General features: G+C 42.4%; 1 pseudogene across 1 annotated transcript; it reads right to left on the reverse strand.

Annotated features, from left to right (window-relative positions):
• Positions 1-318: 318 nt before the first annotated feature.
• On the reverse strand, positions 319-7,089 carry LOC309890994 (zinc finger CCCH domain-containing protein 11A-like; annotated as a pseudogene). The gene is made up of 10 exons: positions 6,817-7,089; positions 6,255-6,432; positions 5,936-6,055; positions 5,034-5,157; positions 4,401-4,603; positions 3,746-3,865; positions 3,182-3,240; positions 1,599-1,887; positions 1,330-1,395; positions 319-810 (listed from the first exon to the last, which is right to left on the reverse strand). The product of its transcript is annotated as a zinc finger CCCH domain-containing protein 11A-like (transcript).
• Positions 7,090-7,652: the final 563 nt, after the last annotated feature.

Consider the following 7,652-nt stretch of genomic DNA (forward strand, 5'->3'; position numbering starts at 1 on the left):
CTTCACAGAGGACTCACCTGTACATCAGGTCCAGAGGAAAGTTTAGGAAAAGGCCGGTTCAATTCCACTGCCTTCTTTTCTTCTTTTTCAGGTGCTTTAAAAAAAGACAAAAAAAAAGTGTTGTCAACGGCAGAAATAAAGAAAGCTGGGTACTTGTTTCCTTTGTGCATTTATTTCCTTGTGTCCCATGAGAGAGAGAGAGAAAGGCTACAATGTGCAAGCCATTCAGCATTTATCCATGAAGCAGATCCTGAGCAAACTGAACTTGCTCAATATGGGAAGCACCTCACTGGGGCAGGCATTAAAGCATCTTATTACCTGTTAGTTTTGTGCTCCATAAAGATTTCTGCTCTGCTGGGGCAGGTCCGGGTTGTGCCGAGGGAGCTGGCACATCTCCTTCACTCTGCTGCATCCGCAGAGCTTTCTCACGCTTTATTTCTTCCAAGGTTTTAACACGCACTTCTCCTTCTGGCTTGACTTTTCCTGCCGGCTCCTTCGCCTGCCCTTTGCTGGGCCCGGACAGAGCGAGCTGCTTCTTGGACTCACCCTGAATTTTGCTCTTGCTATGGCATTCTCCTGCTTTTTTCTTCTCTTCTACCAAGCGATTATTCTTTTTTTCAGACAAGGCTTCAGAGAAAGTTTGCATGCGACCTGCACGAGCAGCTCTTGCCCCTGCGCTGGAATCTTCAGTTTTACCGTGCCCTTCAGCCTCGGCTTTGGCTTGAGGTTCGCGTCTCTGAAGAGCTTTCTCACGACGGATTTCCTCCAGTGTTTTCACATGGATCTCTCCCATCGGCTTAGCAGCCTTCCCTGTCATCATCAAGAAATGAGGAGAAGCACCAACATTTAAAGAGAGTCCAGCAATATTTTAAGTCTCCAAAATTTGTCAGAGCACTAAGGAAAACTCATCTTGAGCGTTCCCAATAATGCATCTTAGAACAATATCCTTAGAACAACATTCTCCTCCTCCTCTGAGCCACTTGTATTTTGAAGACCAGCCCTATCCAGAGAGAACTGCTACACAGAAATGCTGCTTTACTTTATTACTTTTTCAGACTGCATTTCAAATTCCTGCTCCTGGCAGTGGTTCTATTCTAATTGTACGTAACGGTTCACAGAAGCAGCTAAAAACCTCGACAAGGCACAAGTAGAAAATAAACACACACCTAGAGCCAGAGTTCTGATAGTGGCTGTCAGAAGAGCTTCAGCACTCAACCAAGAGGCGTCAGTTCTTTGTTTTCGTTTAAATTAGTTTGTAGGGATGTATGAAAGCAGTCCAAGTTCGTCGAAAGGAAGGAGGAGAAAGCATATTTAAGATCTAGCTGTTACCTCTCTCAGTACTGGTCTGTTTAGGAGGTAATCCCAGCCTGTCCTTCAGAGACTTGGGAACTCGAACTGCAAAACAGAAAAAGAACGAATTAGGGAGGCTGCATAATGTCAACTTCAGGTTCACATTTCAAAACAAGACAGGAAAGGTAGCTTTGAATCCCAGTGATTACGACCTCAGCCAACATGCAACAAGAAACATCACTGGAAAAGGACAAACAGAAAGACTAAATACGAAACCCAGGAATCCAATCCAGATGCCCGTTTAGTACCTGTCTCTCTCTTGGGTGCTTTGTCAGCATTTCCCGGAGCCTCTACCTTCTTCCCCAGCCTTTCAGCAAGGCTGCGCTTCACTGGAAGGCTGCCTACATCATCTTCAGAGAAAACAAGGAATATTGTAAGAACTTTTCTTTGCAGGAAGGTTTGAGAACAGTCAACAATAAGCTTCTCTTTTTCAAGCATATTTTCATAGAATTGCCTTTCAGCTGCTAAATGATTTTTTTTTTTTTTTCCATTTCTGCCGTCAACACAGATCTCCACTGCAATGTATTTTCCCTTCATACATCACAAATACTCTTTAATGCAGTCATATATAGAAGGCAGCACCTACGTAACAGCTCGTAAAAAGTTCTCACCCGCGGAGGCTTTCCGTTTTCCTTGTCTATCAGCAAGATCTACTCGAACCACAGGTTCCTCCCCTAAAACAAAAGGGAATTTTTTTTTCTATTTCACAGAAACCAGTAGCCAACAGAAATATTATCCTGTTAGCCCATGTCCAAAAAACCCTAGTCAGACACTGTTTTGACAGCTAGACCACACAAACTCATATTTTAACTATAATTAACATGGAAAAAAAATATTAATAGTCTCAGTGCTTGCTTCAAATTCCAGCTGAGATAGTAGAGAGTGAATCTGAGTCTGCTTGACACCTATACTTTGTGCAGAACAAAGCTGCATAAGCAAGCAGAATATTCTTAGGTGCAAATGCTGAGAAATATTCCTTTCTAAGGTGAATGTCTACGAGTAAAAGTACTTCCACACTTTTTTCCCTTTAAAAGGCATTTGCACAGCTCTAAACAATTTATACACAAACACCTGTCATACTGTGTCCACACCTGCCACTGTACGCCTCTTTAATGCTTCAGAAATTGCTTCTTATATAGCACTGGCTTCTACAGCTCGCTCTTCTCGTTACTCTTCTGTTTTTCAGTTACCCCCCTATTGGCATACTGACACTTTTTTTTTTCTCCTGCCACTGCACTTAACCTGAGCACCAAATCTTTCCAGTACAACCAGGGACTTTAAGCATAAAAGCACGTTTTGAACAGAAGGCAGCACCAGAAGGCTAACATGGGTGAATTGTTTTAATTATTGCTTAACCCTCCAGTTTAGGAGTAATGAAATCAAAACAAAAGCATTCATTATTACCTTTCTTGGAAGACACTGTCACAGTTCTCACCACTGTCCGGACATTTTCCTCTTCTGGAGCAGGAAAAATCATAGAATCAACGGGACGAAGAGAAGATCTTGAAGAACCTTCTGTTCAGAGCAACCAAAACATAAGGAAGTTTACCCAACATAAAAAACTATCACAAAGAACAAAAAACTTTAAATGATTTGTTACTGTCAAAAATACAGCAAGCAGAGCATGTAAAGAAGAGAGGTGACTAATTTGCCTCTGGTTGCCCTTTGGACTCCCATTTAGAATACCAGCTGGCTGAGAATCAGGTTGCTTTATGCCCCCAGCTAAAAATGGAAGTCTGTCCCTCAAGCAGCTCCCAGTCACCATCACCTGCCGTGAACAGGATAAGAAAGTAGGCAATATTAACTCACCACCGTGTCTCTTATTTTTTTCCTTCATCTTCTGCCATTTGATTTCCTCAAGTGTTTTTATTCCAAAATTCAGATTGCCCTCTGAAAACAGGAAACAGTTCATGAGACAGGCTTAGAGGCACTCACTGAGGACCACAGGTCCTCAGGCTTCTTAGCGCTCAGGAACTTTCTGAAGTATTTCGAATAAAGCCTGTCAACACTCCTCACAAGTGAAAGAGCCATAGAACCAATGGCATTTTGCCCCTCCTTTCATCCTTCAGGGTTCAAAATGTAGTTTTAATTTTAATCCATTTACACAATATTAGATCCCTCTATCGTTAGATATGGCTTATCAGCAGTGGTTGCAAGGCTGCACGTGCAGCCATTTAAACTCCATGCTGTGGCCCTGTTTTGTTCTCCAAAAGTAAAGAAAAGGAGTTCACCTTTCTGACCCAATGGGCACATGATGGTATTAATGGCAGAAATGAGATCATGGAAATAACCGACTCCATTCAGCACCCCTACATTTTGTTGTGTTTTTACACCACGCTGCTTTTGACTTAACTGTCAAGTTCTTCTGATTTATCCTACTAAGGTGCTGGCATACCTTGTTTAGTAGTAATAGAACTGCCTTTCCGAGTGGAAATCACCCGTAATCCATTTTTGCCTTCCGCAGCTGGATGCTGGACGGGAGTTTTAGTTTCTTCTCCTTCCTCAGAAAGTTGGTCTGAAGGGGAAAAATCGATTCAGTTATGCATAGACCAGGTTGGTCATGATTACGTAGCTCATGCAGTGACACTTCAGCCCATGGTTCATATAAAAAACTTTGTTGCTGTTTTGTTTTGTTTGTTTGTTTGTTTGTTTTTAAACAGCTACACTGACCTGATGAACTCCTAAGTAGAATACACTAGGACAAAACATCTAGGACTCTAGATTCTCTCTGCAGCTTTAACTACTACACAACACATTGCTCTTCAGACAGAAAAAAGAAATTTCCTTCCTAGTTTCACATAGAACTTTACACAAAAGACCAGCTAAAGCCAGGAGTGGTTCTAAGCTTTCCTCCAACGTTTCAGCTTCTGTCCACTGACTGCCAGACAAAGCCACCAGTGACCTGGCCAGACTGCCTGCCCTATCGCTAGTCAGACCTCAGGTCATCTGTGATTTATACACTCATTTACAGCACAGATTCCTTCAAGAAACAAAGATTTAACACATTCATTTACAGCACAAATTCCTTCCAAGAACCAAAACATGCTCACCATCATCATCTTCATCATCATCTGCAGCATTGATTACAACTGGAGGGTGTGTAGGGCTTGGGACATTTTCAGAGTTTTCCACTTTCGTCACCCCCTTAGCTGTGGAGAGGGATTTGACTGGACAGAAAGTTTGTTTTGCTGCAGTGACATCTGAGCCACTTTCAGATCATCGTCCGCGCACTCAGGCGGACTTGGCAGTGTAGCTAGAGGAAGAGGAGGATCATCGGTAATATGGCAGTTTAAAACTTTGACCACAATGCAAAGAGATGGTAGCAAAGGCAGATAACCCGCACAGACAACGAATTCAGCATCTCCTTTTGCCCATCCCATCACTGCTTACACCGTGAACAATGATTTCCCTTCCAACAACAACACATCTCCCTACCACCCAGCAAAAGAGGAAACAACAGGAAGCAAACTGCAAGGCAAACATCACACAAAGCAAAGAGAAGCTGAGCACGAAAGCAGAAAACAAACACCAGCAGTACACTCGGTGCAGTACACCTATGACTGCAGACCTTTTCCTGCCCTCACAAATGAACAGTTACCTGACGCCCCCTACAGGATTGGCACCCACTAAGTAATACTCAAAATTAATTCTTCAGCGCTTAAAGAAAAAGGACCTAAACTCACTCTTGCTTGGTGGTAAGAATTGTCCATCGATGTAACGTCCCTTTGCATGATGAAAAGCACAGTTGGCTTTCTGACAGCCTCCCGGCTGGTTCTCCCAGTAGCAAGGAATCTCACTGCGCTTTTTCTGAAGACAGAAAGAAAGAAAAGCTCGTGATAACATGCACCTGAGGCTTGCAAAGAGATGCACAGCTCCAGATCGTGACAGCTGTCACAACACAGTGCTGAAACAGCATTCCAAAGGTCAGTTTCTCAGTTAAGTGTAGTATTTCTGGGCATATTCACAAAGTTTGCATAAGCTGTAACCACTATGCACATTTAGTTTGGTCATCACTCAGTTTGAGAAGACAGGCACTCTCAGACATCACTTGAGGGTGGCTTAAACTAATACACCTAGGATTATACTAGGATTATTCAGAGGGAAAAAGAACATCTGAAATTGCCTAGGTTAACCCTGTCTAGAACTACTTCTTGGAGACTTAGTTCTGCTGCACCTTTAACTTTCCCCACTTCCTACCCCAGGCAGCTACAACAGCGTTATCTGAAGGACTGTGGGTCAGAAGACACCTGATAGTTCATTATCAAGCCTGCTCCCATGAGGATAGAACAGCCTGTTTATTACCCCCCTGCTCCAGCACGTTTTAGCAGTCTATTTAACAGCTATTCTGCATCTCTTGAGAAAACTGTCAGCATCTAATAAAAAAAATAAACAAATATCTTGCTAAGACATACCTAAGGCATTGATTTTATTTCCCTCTGCTTCCTCCCACCCCCTCTCTTGGTAACAGAAACCAGTATGATTTTGAAGCAAACAAATCTATCCTCCAAAAGCACAATCAGTACACCTACGGCACTGAAAAATGCTTTTGTGGATTTATTTTGAGAACACATTGTTAGGCACTCACGTCAATTTCCATGTGTCTGAATCGGCAGACATTCCTGAAACAACGACCCTCCTGCCACAGCTTGCAGACCGTCTCATTGCCCAGAGCAGCTTCGCAGTGGCGGTAGGCACATTTGTCTCCCTGGAACCAAAAGGAAACCAACAAGGAAAATAGAGTACAGCCTCAAAAATGGCCATGCTGCTGCCTAATGGTGCTACAACTGAATTCACAATCTATCTGGTTCTCAAGTTAACCAAAGACCAGTGTGCTTCCTCCTCCTAATCTACTCCTTCCTGAAAAAAGGGGAGAAAAAAGCAAAGCAAAGGAAAGCCAGCCATACCTTGCTACAGGTAGAATAGAAATAGAAGTAGCAATCGTCTCCTTGTTTAGACATGCCGACGAGTTCTGCTAACAAGCTCGGGTTCTCTCCACAGGGACTTCCTCTGCTCTTGGAGAGAGCTGTCTTCACCCTTGCCTGGGCTGAAAGTCTTCTACTGGCTTGTGATCAGTGAAATCTTCTTTTTAAAAGTAACCCGAAAGAAAGTAACAAGTGAAAAATAATGAGGAACAAACATTTTTCCAGCTTTCTTCAGTTAATCAAATCAAGTTATCAGTCTCTCAAAGAGAGCAAAGCCTTGAAATCAGCTGTTACATGAACTAACTAAATATTAAAGTTCTGTAAAGCTGCCAGGAGCTTTGTCAGCAAGCGTTCTCTTCCACATCCTCAATAATATGACTTGGAGCACATCTGGAAGCCTGAAAACGGAGTCACTCCTTAAAAAACCGCCTGATGATACATGCAAGTCAATAATCAACTATGGCTACAAATAACTTCTCTAGAACACAGTAAGGACGCATTAAACAGCACGTTCCAGGCCCTGTGGGTCTTCGATTTCACCTACCTGGACAACCTCAGCAAAGTTATCGATCTTCAAAGGCTTCCAGTTAACTGCTCCTGTAGGCCGAACCAAGACTGAATCCGTGAATTAATAATAAAGGGGTAGGAAGAATTTTCCTCCTCACTTTGCCAAGGGAACCTCTCATCCACAATTCAAACAAAGGATGCGCTTTTAAACAGCTTATAACTAAGAGAGGAAGCAAGTCCATTTGAATGCTCTCTCAGACTGGATGCAGCCACGGTTAGTTAGCTCTTCAAAAAAATAAAAAACAAAAACCAAAAACCAAAACAAAAACAAAAAAAAAAACAGCGCATTTAGAGATGAACTCGTGATTCAAAGTGGCTGCAAAAATGAGGCTCCATCTTCCACAGCCGGACAATTTAACTTTTTTTTTCTTTTTTTTTTTTTTAATTTAAAATTCAGCATGTTCCAATCTCTGGTCTTCAAGATTTCTTCACCTATTAAGAAAACACAAAAACCTTTCCCCGTCTTTATTACCTGTACAGCAAAAAACATACCAGTGCATCTAAATCCACTGATGTGCATACGCATACACACATCTGTGTTTATACACACACGAGGAGGGAGTGAGAGAAAGTTAGCGAGAGCGACAGTGAAAATCAGAATTTTTGCCTTTTCGACACAGAGAGCGCGTAAAAATTCTCTCATTTTGAGGGAACTAGAAAAAAATGGAGGCTCTGCAAAAGATTTTGATGAGTATGCCTTCGAGGCCGATGCTTTGTAACATGAGGGATCTGGGGGCCAGCACACAAATATGTATACGGATATACATGCATACAGGATAAACATATCTATACACACAAGCGTGCACAGTAGAT

This window comes from Aythya marila, assembly GCF_965140915.1.
Source record: "Aythya marila genome assembly, contig: HAP1_HAP1_SCAFFOLD_219, whole genome shotgun sequence".
In the NCBI taxonomy this organism is placed as follows: Eukaryota; Metazoa; Chordata; class Aves; order Anseriformes; family Anatidae; genus Aythya; species Aythya marila.